Source organism: Orbicella franksi, chromosome 11 (genome assembly GCF_964199315.1).
Source record: "Orbicella franksi chromosome 11, jaOrbFran1.1, whole genome shotgun sequence".
NCBI classification, from domain to species: Eukaryota; Metazoa; Cnidaria; class Anthozoa; order Scleractinia; family Merulinidae; genus Orbicella; species Orbicella franksi.
Genome location: NC_138155.1, coordinates 7,989,767 through 8,004,186, shown reverse-complemented (window position 1 = coordinate 8,004,186; position 14,420 = coordinate 7,989,767). Strand labels below are relative to the sequence as shown.

Genomic DNA, 14,420 nt, shown 5'->3' with positions numbered 1-14,420 from the left:
CTCGATATAACGAACGATATTCTAGGTCCCGGCCAAAGTTACAGTAAAATGTATGGAATAGAACCTCGATATAACGAACCTCGATATAAGGAATTCTTCGATATAACGAACATAATCCGGAAGCCCAAACGTAAAATCTACCTCGATATAACGAATTACAATGTCAACACGCGGCAGGTGATAAACGCTGAACGGATCAACAGTCAACAAATCCTTGTAATCCTTATTGTAAAGAGACAGCAACCTTTCAGTCAACGGCTTATTATATGTCATGGACATTGGCACTATAGTCTGCTCAAAAGTGAAAATAATTGATACTGAAAGCCACCAGGCTTAATGAATTGCATCTCAAAACGCGGCACTTCTGGGTGACGAAAATTGCATTGACTTGCGTGACAGAAGTCACCTGTGTTACAAATCAATCATTAACTGTGACCTCGAGGTAACAAACATTTTGGTCGTTTCCCCTCAAATATTCGTTATATCGAGGTTTTCGATTTAACGAACCCTCGATTTAACGTACAAATCTGGCCGGTCCCCAGCGACTTCGTTAAATTGAGGTTCCACTGAACCTTAAAAGAAATTCAGCCAAACATTTCACCAAACCCAATAAATTAACGAAACAAATCGAGGAAGTCTCCATAATTTGTAAACGCAGTATGGACGACAACATACGAGCGTCAAAAGCTGTTAAGGGTAGCAAATCGATGGTTTTCCTTCTTCCCAAGGTAAACAGAAGAAGAAATTATAGCAGTCTACAAAGCGGCTGTCCTTACTAAAACAAAGAAAACTTCAAAACTCGGCTGGCAGTATTTACAAATACAGCTCTATTACTTTTAGAAGTGAGGTTATCGGTATACGGCGAAAAACAACAGAAAACTAAGCTTGTTTGTTTACAGTATGCAACTTTATATTCAACAAGGACTCTAGTCTTATTGTTTGAAATTTATCAAATTTCTCCCAGTATGGTTCCAAATCAGATAATCAGGGAGACTTTAAAACTCCTATTGAAAATATAAGCTTAACTTCTAAGCTTATTTCGCCGAAGCAACTACATAATTTTTATGGAAAACATACATACATACATACATACATACATACATACATACATACATACATACATACATACATACATACATACATACATACATACATACATACATACATACATACATACATACATACATACATACATACATACATACATACATACATACATACATACATACATACATACATACATACATACATACATACATACATACATACATACATACATACATACATACATACATACATACATACATACATACATACATACATACATACATACATACATACATACATACATACATACATACATACATACATACATACATACATACATACATACATACATACATACATACATACATACATACATACATACATACATACATACATACATACATACATACATACATACATACATACATACATACATACATACATACATACATACATACATACATACATACATACATACATACATACATACATACATACATACATACATACATACATACATACATACATACATACATACATACATACATACATACATACATACATACATACATACATACATACATACATACATACATACATACATACATACATACATACATACATACATACATACATACATACATACATACATACATACATACATACATACATACATACATACATACATACTTTATTGACTTACCCTTTAGAGGCTTTTCAAAGACAATACAATAATAATTTAAAACTACTTAAAAACTCTAAGATTCATTAAGATTAATTAACTAGAATTAGGAATCTATAAAATCCTTAATAAGTTTACGTTTAAGATAAAGCTTAAAAGCAGATACTTTCTCGAGAGTTTTTAGAGAGCTATCCATGGAGTTCCAGATACTGACTGTTCTGTAGTAGAACGTTCTCTGACCACTGGCAGACTTAAAAAGAGGAATGTTCAGCATTTGTGAACTTCTTGTGGCACGTCCGCTTATTTCTCCTCGCTTACTGAACTGGGAAGACAGATACTCCGGCACGCGAGATGTTAGACATTTGTAGGCCATGATAGCGCTCCTGAAATATAACTGAGTCGCGACTGGTAGCCATTTAAGCTCTTTTAAAACTGGTGTGATGTGATCATATTTGTGTGTACTGGTCGCAATTCGAGCGGCAAAGTTCTGAATACCTTGTAATTTATTTATATTACTTTTTGATGTATTCGCCCACACGTTCGAACAATAAAAAAGTTTACTAAAAACTAAAGTATTTATAATAGTTAGTAGGGTGCATTTGTCAAAAACATGCTTTGTGCGGCTTATTTGACCGAGACAAGACATACAGGAGGAGACAGTTTTGGTAATGTGTTCGTCATAGGTCAGGTTCTTGTCCAAAATCACCCCAAGATCTTTAGCGGTGTGCTCCGGTACGAGTTCTCTTCCCATGAAGGTGAGGCTGGGAGTGTCCAGTCTGGAATGCATTTGCCTGCTGCCAAACACCATGAGTTTAGTTTTGCTTGGGTTCAACAATAAATGGTTGTTGGAACACCATTGGCCTATTCTATGCAAATCAACTCTTAAGTCAGCAAAGGTGTTTACAGTATCTTTCATTTTGAAGGATATAACTAGCTTAGTGTCGTCCACATAGCTCTGGACGCTGCAATTCTGTGGTGCTGAAGAAAGATCATTTGTGTAAATGCTAAATAAAAGTGGTCCCAGTATACTTCCCTGCGGAACGCCACAGACTATGGGCACGGGCTCTGACAATGTTGAATGGATTCGAACCACTTGTCGTCTATCATTAAGGTAGCTACCAAACCACTGGATAACTGGGTCTGAGGCGCCTACATCTCGCAGCTTCAAAATTAGGGTTTCGTGGTTGACACTGTCGAATGCCTTACTCATGTCTAAGAACACTACCGAAGTCAACATCTTCTGGTCTATCGCTTTAAGAATAGTGTCGGTTGTTTCTATGACAGATGTTTCGGTTGAGTGCCATTTTTTGTTGCCGCTTTGGGTCTTTGTTAACCTGTCGTTTAAATGCAAGTAAGAAGTGAATTGATTATGTACGACCTTTTCACACACTTTTGATAAAACTGGTAGAAGAGAAATTGGTCTGTTGTTATTTGCCAGTTCGTGGTTTCCACCTTTATGGAGAGGTGTCACTTCAGCTAATTTCCAAGCTGTAGGAAATTTGCATGTTTCAATAGAAGTGTTGATAATAGACGTAATTACTGGAAGAATCGGGTTTAGGCAGTCCTTCAAAACACGAACAGAAATCTTGTCGATCCCCGGGGCTTTGTTTGATGGCATTGATGATATTATGCGTTCAATCTCGCCACTGCTTACGGTATTCGAATGAAACTGCTCGCATGAAGGATATTGTCTTGGGACAAAATAATTTCGGTTGAGTGTTATGTTGCATTCATTAGCCAATGACTGGATTTTTTCAACGGAACTCTGGCCAACAGAAACGAAAAACCGATTAAACTCATCTGCAACAGTTTTGTTGTCCTTGCTGAAGATTCGCTGGGATTTGGATTTTCTAGGAATTATTTGGCGGATTGCTTTCCAAATATTGTTTGTATTGCCTGGGTTTCTTTGAATCTGTTCTGTGAAGAATTCTCGTTCAGCAATTTTAATTTCTCTTTTAACCTCCTGTCTTAAGTTTCTGTAAGCCGTCCAAGCCATAGGATCATTTCGTTTTCTTGCTTCTTTGCGCCAATCGTCTCTTGTTTTCATCAGCGCACGAATGTTATCAGTTACACATGGATTTGGCTTTCCGCGGACTTTAAAGGTTTTAATCGGAGCGTGTTCGTCGAGTATAGAAGAAAAAAGCAGATTGAATACGTGAAGCTTATCCTCGACCTCGTCAAAAACATCAACTATTGACCACGGTGCTTTTGCAATATCATCATGAAATGTGTCGGCCTTGTAATGTTTGTAGCTTCTGGTAGTGATATATACAGGTTTAGAGCGCTCTTTATTTAGTTTTAATGTAATGTAGACTAGGTCGTGGTCGCTGATCGAGCTTTCCAGAACCATAGCATTGTGAACTTGCTTAGTATCTGAAGCTAGGATTACGTCCAAAATTGAGCTGGTGGTTTCCGTTACTCGTGTTGGCTTAGTTATAAGTTGTGAGAGATTGTAGGAGCGGCAAAAATTTAGTAAGGCTTTCGTCGCGAAAGTTTCTATGTAAAACAGTCGCTTACCACAATTGGGCAGTTCACTTCAGTTTGAATCCTATAGGCAGAAACTTCCAGCAAAAGTTGCGAAGACTGAACTGAACTAATCTTTTCGATAGATCAACGAATCAACTACTCTTTTCCCGCTGTGTTTTTTCCTCTAAACACAAGAAACACGTTTGATTTCTCTTGTTGATCACCTGATGAAATCATGTGACTTCTTGCACGGCTGCACATCTCGACGCGCGAAGTTGTGTAGTCTTCTGAGTAAGTTTTTCGGGTATTCCAGCTCTTTTCTATAGCCGTCGTTCGCTCTGCCTCACGGCATTGTTCGGTATTATTTCATATCCTTTCTCTAGCCCTAACTCGATCTAATTCACAGCACTGTTCAGTACTACCTCGCCTCCTTTCTAGCCCTGGCCCGCTCTTTCGCGATCTTCTTCGCCACTTCTTTGGCTGTCAATCCTTGCTCTCTGCAGTTCTCTTTCACGTTCTGCTTCAGTTAAACCCTATCTTGAAAACGTTAGATCAACCGCTCCGATCGTTTGTCAACATAACAAATAGAAATAAGTTTTTTTTTTCCCCTGACTTTTCTGAAAAACCCCGCCCAGAACAGATGGCATTCCCTAGCTTCCCCGTGAGGGCTACCGCGAGACGCCCCTCCCCTTCCCCCAGAGTCTGTACGGACGGCGTTCGCTCGCTCGTGCGCTGACGTCATAACCAAATTTTCTCGGCTTGATGGGTTTCCAATTTTGCTTACCCATGGTGCTTCGCTGGCGCGCTTCGCGCGCTGAAGCTCCGCTAAAAAAAAACTCTCTTGCAGTAAAACAACTGAATTAAAGAGTAGATTTTACAATCTTAAATTATCTAAAGTACAGTAATTTACAAATATAACAGTGGTACTATCAATTGAGTCACAAAAAATATTTAAGTGTAAAAATGTAAAAAAGGTTCTCTACTCTCTTTGTCGTGCAGGCCTGCATGTTTACAAGTATAACAGTGATACTATCAATCACATAAAATATTTAAATATAAAAAAGTCCTCTACTCTCTTTGTTCTGCAGGCCTGAATGTTCCGGAAAAGATAATACTTTTGTGTTCTCTGCCTTAAGGGATAGTTAGGCACGTCCAGGAGTGGACTGGGGAGCAGATGATGGAAAGGGTGGGTAGGGGACTTCATTTTCGCCATATATTTATAGCACAAGTGTACTCTTCTATCATCTAACCTATCTAGTTTACCTAATAGTAATGCATGAGCGTATGACTCTGCTTCGGGGTAAATTATGTTAAGCGCCCTTTTTTGCACTCGCTCTATGGCTTCGGACAGATAGGCAGGGATATCCTGCCAGACCGGTACTGCATACTCCAAAACTGGCCGAACTGAGCAAAGGTATATCCTCAACATGTTGGGTTGGCACACCCTGGCTCTGCGCAGAACTCTAAGGGAATATAACTTCTTACAAGCCTTCTTAATAATGTAATCAACATGAGAGTTCCACTTGAGGTCATTGTCCATAATAACTCCTAAGATCTTATAGGTATTGACACTCTTGATGATATTGCCGCCAATTATTATAGGATTAATGAGACAATTGGAGTTGCGTAGGAAATTAATATGCATTTCTTTACACTTAGTTGGATTGAGTCTCATATTATGAGCAATGGCAAAATTGTGAATGTCTGAGGCCACAACATTAAGTAAACTAGGAGAGTTCCTTGGAATTATTTCGAGCGCACTGGTATCATCGACGTATTTGATGCGCAGCCACCAGTCAGAGAGCAGTCTGTTTGTCATCACCGTAAAGAGGATTACACCCAATTTAGTTCCTTGAGGCACTCCTCCTTTTAGTGTCAGCCAATCAGACAAAGTACTTCCGATTCTAACTGCTTGCTTCCGGTATGTCAAGAATGCTCTTATCTAAGATAAAAGGACTGGATGAACTTCAAGATCAGCGAGTTCCTGCATCAATATTGAGTGATCAATCAAATAAACCCCTTAGAAAAATCTGCGAAGAATATCCGAGCCGACGCCTCACCACCATGAAGCATGTATAGAAGGGCATCTGTCGTAGAGTGCCCCTCACGGGAGAATTGACAGGGGTCGATCTTGCCTCCCAATTGGGATAAAAGTCTGGAACAGGTAAAGCCCTCCATGGTACAAGTAAGAGATATAGGTCTTAGATCTTGCTCAATAAGTCTGGGGGGAGACACTTTAGGGATAGGTGTAACAATAGAAGATTTCAGAAGAGCTGGTATGTACCCCTCCCTTAGAGACTGATTGTAAATGTCACAAACAAAGGGGGCTAACTCTAGGGTAAACTCTTTCAGAAGCCGGTTAGCTATGTTATCAGGGCCGGCTGCTTTGGATGTCTGAAGCGATGACAAGGACTTGTATGCATCAAACTCTGAAATTAATAATTCATCAGGAATAGATAGCGGGGGGACACCTTGGCACAGGGGTTGAAAATGGTCAGTCAACCCAACAAAATAACTATTGATCTTATTTGCTAAACGCTTAATATCTGTGTCTCTATCAAGGAACTGATGATACCACTCCTGCTTAGCATCCTGGCCTGCTAGCTTTTTCATCTCCCTCCACCATTTCGCAGGATTCACATGTTTGACCTCTGCAACCTTTTTCTGATAGTAGTGATGTTTTGCTGTTTTTATTGCAACATGAACTTTGTTTCTCCAATGACGATAGGCATTAGAGTCCTTTCCGTGTCTAGAAAATGCGGATTGGCGTTTACTGATCCACAATTTGATCTTAAAGGAGTGGGTAAGCATTAATACATTCCAGGCATAAAGCCAAAGAAACGGGATTGAGGGAAGTCGTTCAGTTTGACATAATGCCTCTACAGGCCGATCGGGCGCTTAGGCTGGAAGCTTATGTTGTGCCGGAAATATCCAACATAACCAACGAGCACGTAGAGGTCGTCAAAAACGATTACCTGCACTTGCGTGATCTGTGGTTTTCAGACGTTTGTCAAACAAAGGAAGAACTCGTAATAGATTTGTTGATAGGATCGGATTACTTGTGGGAGTTTCAGAAAGGGAAAACAATACGGGGGAGCCAGAAGAACCCGTAGCAGTAGAGACTGAGCATGGGTATTTTCGGGCCCCCTAAAAAGAAAAGAGTCAGATAGTAGGCAGGAAGTGTCAGTAAATTTCGTAGCACAGAAAACTGTAGCAATCGACAGAGATAATTTAGAGGGTACAGTTAGAAAGTTGTGGGATTTAAAGAGTTTAGGAATCAAAGCAAGCGATGAGGTGCACGAATCGTTCGAGAGTGACATTAACTTCATTGAAAGTAGGTATTTGGTTAAGTTGCCTTGGAAACAAGGTCACGACACCCTTCCTAGTAATTATGCAAACAGTTTGTCACGCATGAAAGGCCAAATCAAAAGATTAGGAAAGGAGTCAGAAATACTCGAGGAGTTCGATTCTATCATCAAAAAGCAATTAAGTTCGGGTGTTGTTGAGAAGGTGGCGGAATTGGAGGGGGCGGGCAAGGTTCATTATTTGCCTCATCAAGCTGTCATTCGCAAGGATGCGGAAACCACAAAGCTGAGAATAGTTTATGATGCCTCTTCAAAAGAAGATAACAACGGGACTTCGCTGAACGACTGTCTACATACCGGGCCATCTTTAAACCCCTTACTTTTTGATATACTTGTACGGTTCAGGGAAAATAGGGTCGCGCTTGTCGGTGACATCGAAAAAGCATTTTTGAATGTATCGGTAGATGTAAATGATCGCGATTGTTTGAGGTTCCTGTGGGTGGATGACGTGCGTGACAGCAAATCGAGCGTTACTGTGTATCGGTTTTGTCTAGTTGTTTTTGGATTGAACGCGTCACCCTTCCTGCTTAATGGAACAATAATGCATCACCTAGCAACCTTTGCAGAAGTCGATCCTGAATTTGTCAGAAAAATGGTCGAAAGTTTTTACGTAGACGATCTGGTTTCGGGTGAGAGCACAACCGACAAAGCGTACAATCTGTACAGCAAAGCAAAGGTCAGAATGGCAAACGGAGGGTTCAATTTGCGAAACTGGAAAACTGAATTGCCCGAAGTTGAAAGAGAGAATCGGATCGATTGAGACGCCCACAACAAAACAGGAAATAGTAAGAAGACTAGAAGATGAAGAAACGTATGCGAAGTCAAAATTAGAAGCCCGAGGGGGGACGAAGGGAGAAAAGGTTCTGGGTGTTATATGGAATTGTGAATCGGACACCTTCCACCTTAGTCTCGCGCATATCGCAGAAAAGGCGAAAGATCTAGAAACCACCAGGCGTAACGTTTTGAGCTTGTTAGCCAGCTTGTTCGATCCTTTGGGGCTAATTAGCCCAGTGATGGTTAGCATGAAGATTCTTTTTCAGGAAATTTGTAGTAGCGGGCTTGATTGGGACGAAACGTTGACAGGGGAAATTAAAGGGCAATTGTGCAAATGGGTCAAAGATTTGTTACAAACGAGGGAAATTAAGGTCAGTAGGTGTCTGTATGAGGCGAGTGAGAGTGTGACAGAGTGTTATTTACATGGATTTGGAGATGCGAGCAAGAGAGCGTACTGTGCCATGGCTTACCTCGTGTACCGTACGGATGATGGTCAGGCCCATGCGAACTTAGTTGCGAGTAAAACGAGAGTCGCCCCCTTAAAACAACTTTCCATTCCACGCTTGGAATTGATATCAGCGAGAATATTGGCACAACTTATGAACACGGTGTGTAACGCATTACAGTCACAGGTAAAGGTAAATGGCGTGAGATTTTGGATGGATAGCAAAACAGCGCTCAGCTGGATCCAAAACAAGGGCGAATGGAAGCAGTTCGTACGACACAGAGTAGACGAGATTCTCAGACTGACAAACAAGGAGGAATGGGCGTATTGTTCGACCTTAGCAAACCCAGCAGATCTTGGTTCGAGAGGGGTGCTAGCATCCCAACTGAAGGAAAACGAACTTTGGTGGCGTGTCCCGCGATGGTTGACAGGACAGAAAGAAGATTGGCTAGTCACAAACGAGGACTTTCAAACTCCCGAGACCTCATCCGAAGAAAAGAAGAGCATATCGGTAATGTTGGTCGAAACGAAAGAATAGACCTCAGGAGTGGTAAACATGAACGATTACAGCAAGCTGCAAAGGTTAGTGTGTGTGACCGCTTGGGTGAGACGGTTCGTGAACAATTTAAAGGCGAGTTTGAAACGAAAGGAAATCATAAAGCGGACAGGTAAGTTGGAAGTGAGTGAGTTGAAGGAGGCGAAGATCGAATTGATTGAGTTGGTCCAAAACGAATTGAAGAAGCAAGGCAACTTCAAACAGCTGGTAAGTGAACTTGGCGTTGTAGAGCAAGGAGGGGCCTTTAGATGCATGGGTAGGCTTGTTAATTCAGATTTAGAGTTTGATGCTAGAAGACCCATCATTCTTCCAAGAAAGAACCACTTGACTAAATTGATTATACGAGATTGTCATGAAAGGGTACACGACAATGGTGTGACGGCTACATTAGCCGAATTGCGATCAAGGTACTGGGTACCAAAGGGCAGACAAGAAGTGAAAGGAGTCCTGAGCGAGTGTGTTACTTGCAAGAAGCTTAAAGGAAAGCCGTACAGTTCCCCACCAACCGCAGCACTGCCAGAGTTTAGAGTCACCGAAGCCCCACCATTTTCGAAGGTAGGTGTCGATTTTGCTGGGCCCCTCTACGTGAAGAGTAAATCAGGAGAAATGGAGAAAGTTTATATTGCGTTATTTTCGTGTTGCGTGACCAGAGCAGTTCACTTAGAATTAGTAGAAGATTTGTCTGCCGCCGCCTTTAGACGTTGTCTGAGAAGATTCACCGCGAAAAATGGAGTGCCTGCTCTCATTGTGTCCGACAACGCAAAAACATTTCAAGCAACCGAGAAAGCCTTAAACGAGTTATTCAACCATCTAGAAGTCCCAGCAGACTTGGAGTATATGAGGATAGAGTGGAAGGGTAATTTAGAAAGGGCACCCTGATGGGGGGGGGGGGGGGGGGTTTGAAACGATGGTTGCGAGTGTGAAAGATTGTTTAAGAAAGACGTTAGGAAATGCCAGGCTGTCGTATGAGGAGCTACTAACAGTGCTCGCAGAAGTAGAATGTACGCTAAACGCGAGGCCGTTGACCTATGAGTACGATGAAGTGGACGAGGAGGTGTTAACGCCTTCTCATTTGATCTGTGGGCGAAGAATTAAATCAATCCCGGATGGGATTGTGGAACCAGATGATGTGGTAAGTGACGTGCAATGTTCGGCGCGATTTAATTATCGAAGTACTCGGTTAGCTCACTTTTGGAACCGGTGGCGAAGGGAATATTTAGCAAATTTGCGATAATTTCATAGGTGTCAGGTACGAAATCAGAAGAGAACGATAGAAGTAGGAGACGTAGTCGTAGTGTATGACGAAGAAAAGAAAAGAAGAGTGTGGAAATTAGGAGTGGTAGAGAGCCTTGTGAAGGTAAGGACAGTGTAGTAAGAGGGGCTAACGTAAGCGTGGTTACAAAGGGGAAGCCAACACACTTATCCAGGCCAGTGCAAAAATTATACCCCTTGGAAAGCAGAAGTAAGGGAGAGGGATTACCACGAACGGACAGCGTTGCGAAAACTGTAGAAAGTCCCACAAGAACCGTCCCTCGACGAAAAGCAGCGTTAGATTCTCGTTGGAAATCGCGCCTAATGCTTGACTCGTAGACGAGTCAAGGAAGGGAGAGTGTCATAACAAGTTTTTAGTATAATATTTAGAAGATTTGTTTGTTTAAGTTCAAGCACGTTTTTAGTAATTATATTGCCTCGCGAGCAAAAATTTGCGTTGTGTGTTATAGCCACATCCTCTGACGAATATTAAATAGATATGACTCAGCTTAAAGCAATCAATTGTTCGTGGTTTTAGGATCAGTGTAATCGGATTATACTCGGTAATTATCAAAGAATAATTGTAGCCCACGCTAAGGAAATCAGTATCAACCACAAGCGTTACGCGTTGGGAGCTTAGAAAAGACCGCAGAGAAACAATAATGAGCCTTAGCCAACTTAGGTTTTCGGCCTGACATACGTAGCCAAGGCGTTTATACTAGTGATAATAAAATCTAGTGAATATTGTAATTTTAAGTCAGAATGATTAGAGCGATAAGATTGATCAGAACGAATGTACGAACGAAGCTGCAATAAAGTGGAGAAAACGACAGATACACTCCTAAGTGTTTGTTGAACCAGCCACAGCGGGAGATTCCGCAAAACGTATCAATACGTAACAAGGTTATCACTAGAGTCTGATAACAGCGCGATACGTACAGACCGTGTCCCGCGCCAGAAAGAAGACAAAAAAGAGAAAACTGTATCTTTGGGAGAGGAAACTTGAGCGAAGCAATTGGCTTTTTTAGGCGATGACGTAAGTCAATCGTTTAATGCTGTCGCGCGACATTCTGTCTATCACAGAATAGATAGTGGGTAGCGTAACCATGCAGAGAACGGTATTCGTGCTAGAACGCTACTAGATTTGTACTAAATGTGGTTTAACACTTCTCCGGTTTGCCTGCGGTTAGTTCCACTCCGGTTTGCTTGCAGTTAGCTGTCAGCTGTCCCTTAGTGGTTTTTGGGACACTGAATTACACATATTAAGGTTTGCAGTGTGTATAGTTTAACAAAAAAAAAATCGGCCTCTTCGGTTTAGCAGGAACTCCGATGGTGCAGTGGGTAGGTGAATGAATCTTGAATTAAATTTTCCGGGCTCAACTCCCGGAGTCTGCTTTTTAATATTTGTTTCGTCTTCTTTAGTTAGATTAAAAATAATAATAATAATAATAATAATAATGAAAAAGAAAAAGATACATGATTTATCTCTGAATAGTTGTTATTACAGGTATCAGCGGTTTGTCATGCAAACGAGGCAAAAGGGTCAATTCTGGTTTACATTGACCCGCTCATCTAGTTTGTATCCTTTGTGAACTGATGCAACAGCAGGTGTAAAACCCCTTCCCTTACTTGTCTCGTCTCGTCTTGTCTCATCGCGCCGCTTTCTGTCACGTTGTCTCCTATCGCGTCTTGTCTTATCCGCTTATCCCAGTTTTCAGATTTTTCCCGTATTTTCCTTTATGACGCATGTTATTAACAAAGCCGCGCATGAGCACTGCGTAGGCCAAGCTTGGTTTGATGAGAACGGAGGAAGTGGGTAAAAAGGATAACACGTGGATTGGCAAACTTTTGGGCACGTGAGTGGTCGTTTATTAAATCCATAAAGTGTACAGCATTTATTTGCCAATCACTCATCCCTAAGGAAGAGCTAACCCTTTAAACGACCTCGTTCTCAGCAAAGGTGAGGGTGGAAACCGTCACAGCCCGGACGCAAAAGGAAACCGGGCCACCCCACCCGAGGCCCACGCAGTGCACAGGAAAAGGCTATTAACATACAGAAAGATAAAGTCAACGAACGAGCCAAGACTGGCTCCTGCTAAAAAATTTCAACGAGTGTCACAGAAAGTAAACTAAGTGAAAAGACACTAAAGGTTTTCATCAATGAGATTGGCCCCTGCTCAAACTCAAGGAATACTTAGGATACTTAACTGAATAAAACAACAGTAAGGTTTCAGGCAATGAGATTGGCCCCTGCTCAAACTCATAAAATACTAAAGATACTTAATTGAATAAAACAGCACCAAAGCTTTAATCAGTGAGATTAGTCATTGCTCAAACTCACTGAATCTTAAAGATACTTAACTGAATAAAACATCACCAAAGCGTGAATCAATGGGAGTGGCCCCTGCTCAAACTCATTAAGTGCTAATGAAACTAAGCTAAGGCTTTAAGCAATTAGATTGGCCCCTGCTCATACTCATTGAATACTAAAATTACTTACTGAATAACACAACGACAGGGCTTTAATCAATGAGATTGGCCCCTGCTCAAACTCATTGAACACTAGAATTACTTACTGAATAAAACGACGCCAAGGCTTTAAACAATGAGATTGGCCCCTGCTCAAAGTCATTGAATACTAAAATTACCTACTGAATAAAACAACACTGAGACTTTAATCAATGAGATTGGCCCCTGCTCAAACTCAGTGATAAGTAAAATGCTGTTAACAAGGTAGAAAATAAGAGTGGTCGTTGCTCAAACTAGTTGAATGGGAACGCAGGAAGATAGGAATCTAACGGATTACTGAAAGATGTCCCTCGGGATTTTGGCTAGTGGCCTACTGATTATAGGGAAGGGGTCCTTTTGTACTTTAGGAAAGTGTTAGACTTCCAACGCCCAAAGCGTCTAATCTGCGAATCAGAAAAGCCTAGAGCGGCGGCCCACGAGGCAGCCCCTATTCGGAAGCTGTGAGTTTTGTACCGGTCAGTTTCAAGACTGCAAAATGAGAGAGCCCGATTGAAGGAATTGACAAATTGTGATCTGCGGATTCAGGAGTTGTCTGGCCAACAAAATAAGGGACCAGAAAGGTGTCCTCTAACGCTTAGATACTCAACGATAGTAGTAACAGGACAGATCGGTTGCGATCTGTGAAGTAAAATATCAACGGGTTGAGTGGGATTGCTGTGCTTGAAGAATCTCATGGTTAGTTTAATGGCACTGGTCTCACCATTAGTGGATGCCAAGAAGGGAATTTGGTTCACTTGAATAACATTCTTGGAGGACTGACTACTACGAAACGTAATTTCTCCTACCCGAAGGGCTGCAAAGAATGCTATGGCACACATGGCTTTCATTAACTTCCTATGGTAATTACCTGATACGGTGCTGGAAAAGGCATTAACGATTCGTGCCAATAAAGGTAATGTAATGGGGAGTCTCGAGTCAGCAACAGATGGATTTAGCTAAGAATAGCCTTTTAAGGCAAGTTTGACTGTGGGGCATTGAGTCGGGTCAGGAAAAGAACCCAGCCGATGAACATAACCAATAGAGGAGATGTAGGTGAACACCGTGGATGCTGAATATTTGAATAAGGCTAAATTATGGACGCTAACTGGGAGAGACAAATTGGAATTTCCAAGCTGCTTGGATAAAAATTGCTTAAAAATTAACCAAGGCCTCTGGTAGGTATAGAGAGAGGAGGTACTGATGGATCCCCGTAACAAACAGCTCAGGATTTCTCCCAGTTCTGCGGAAAGAGGGGTGGCGGCACAACGGTTGGACTCTCCTCGACATCGGGGGTCAATGTTTTGAATCGCCCCACCTGTAAACGAG

The 14,420-nt window shown here is 41.5% G+C and overlaps 1 pseudogene; it reads left to right on the top strand.

Annotated features, from left to right (window-relative positions):
• Positions 1 to 9,335: 9,335 nt before the first annotated feature.
• Positions 9,336 to 10,925, top strand: LOC145503297 (uncharacterized; annotated as a pseudogene).
• The last annotated feature ends 3,495 nt before the right edge of the window (positions 10,926 to 14,420 follow it).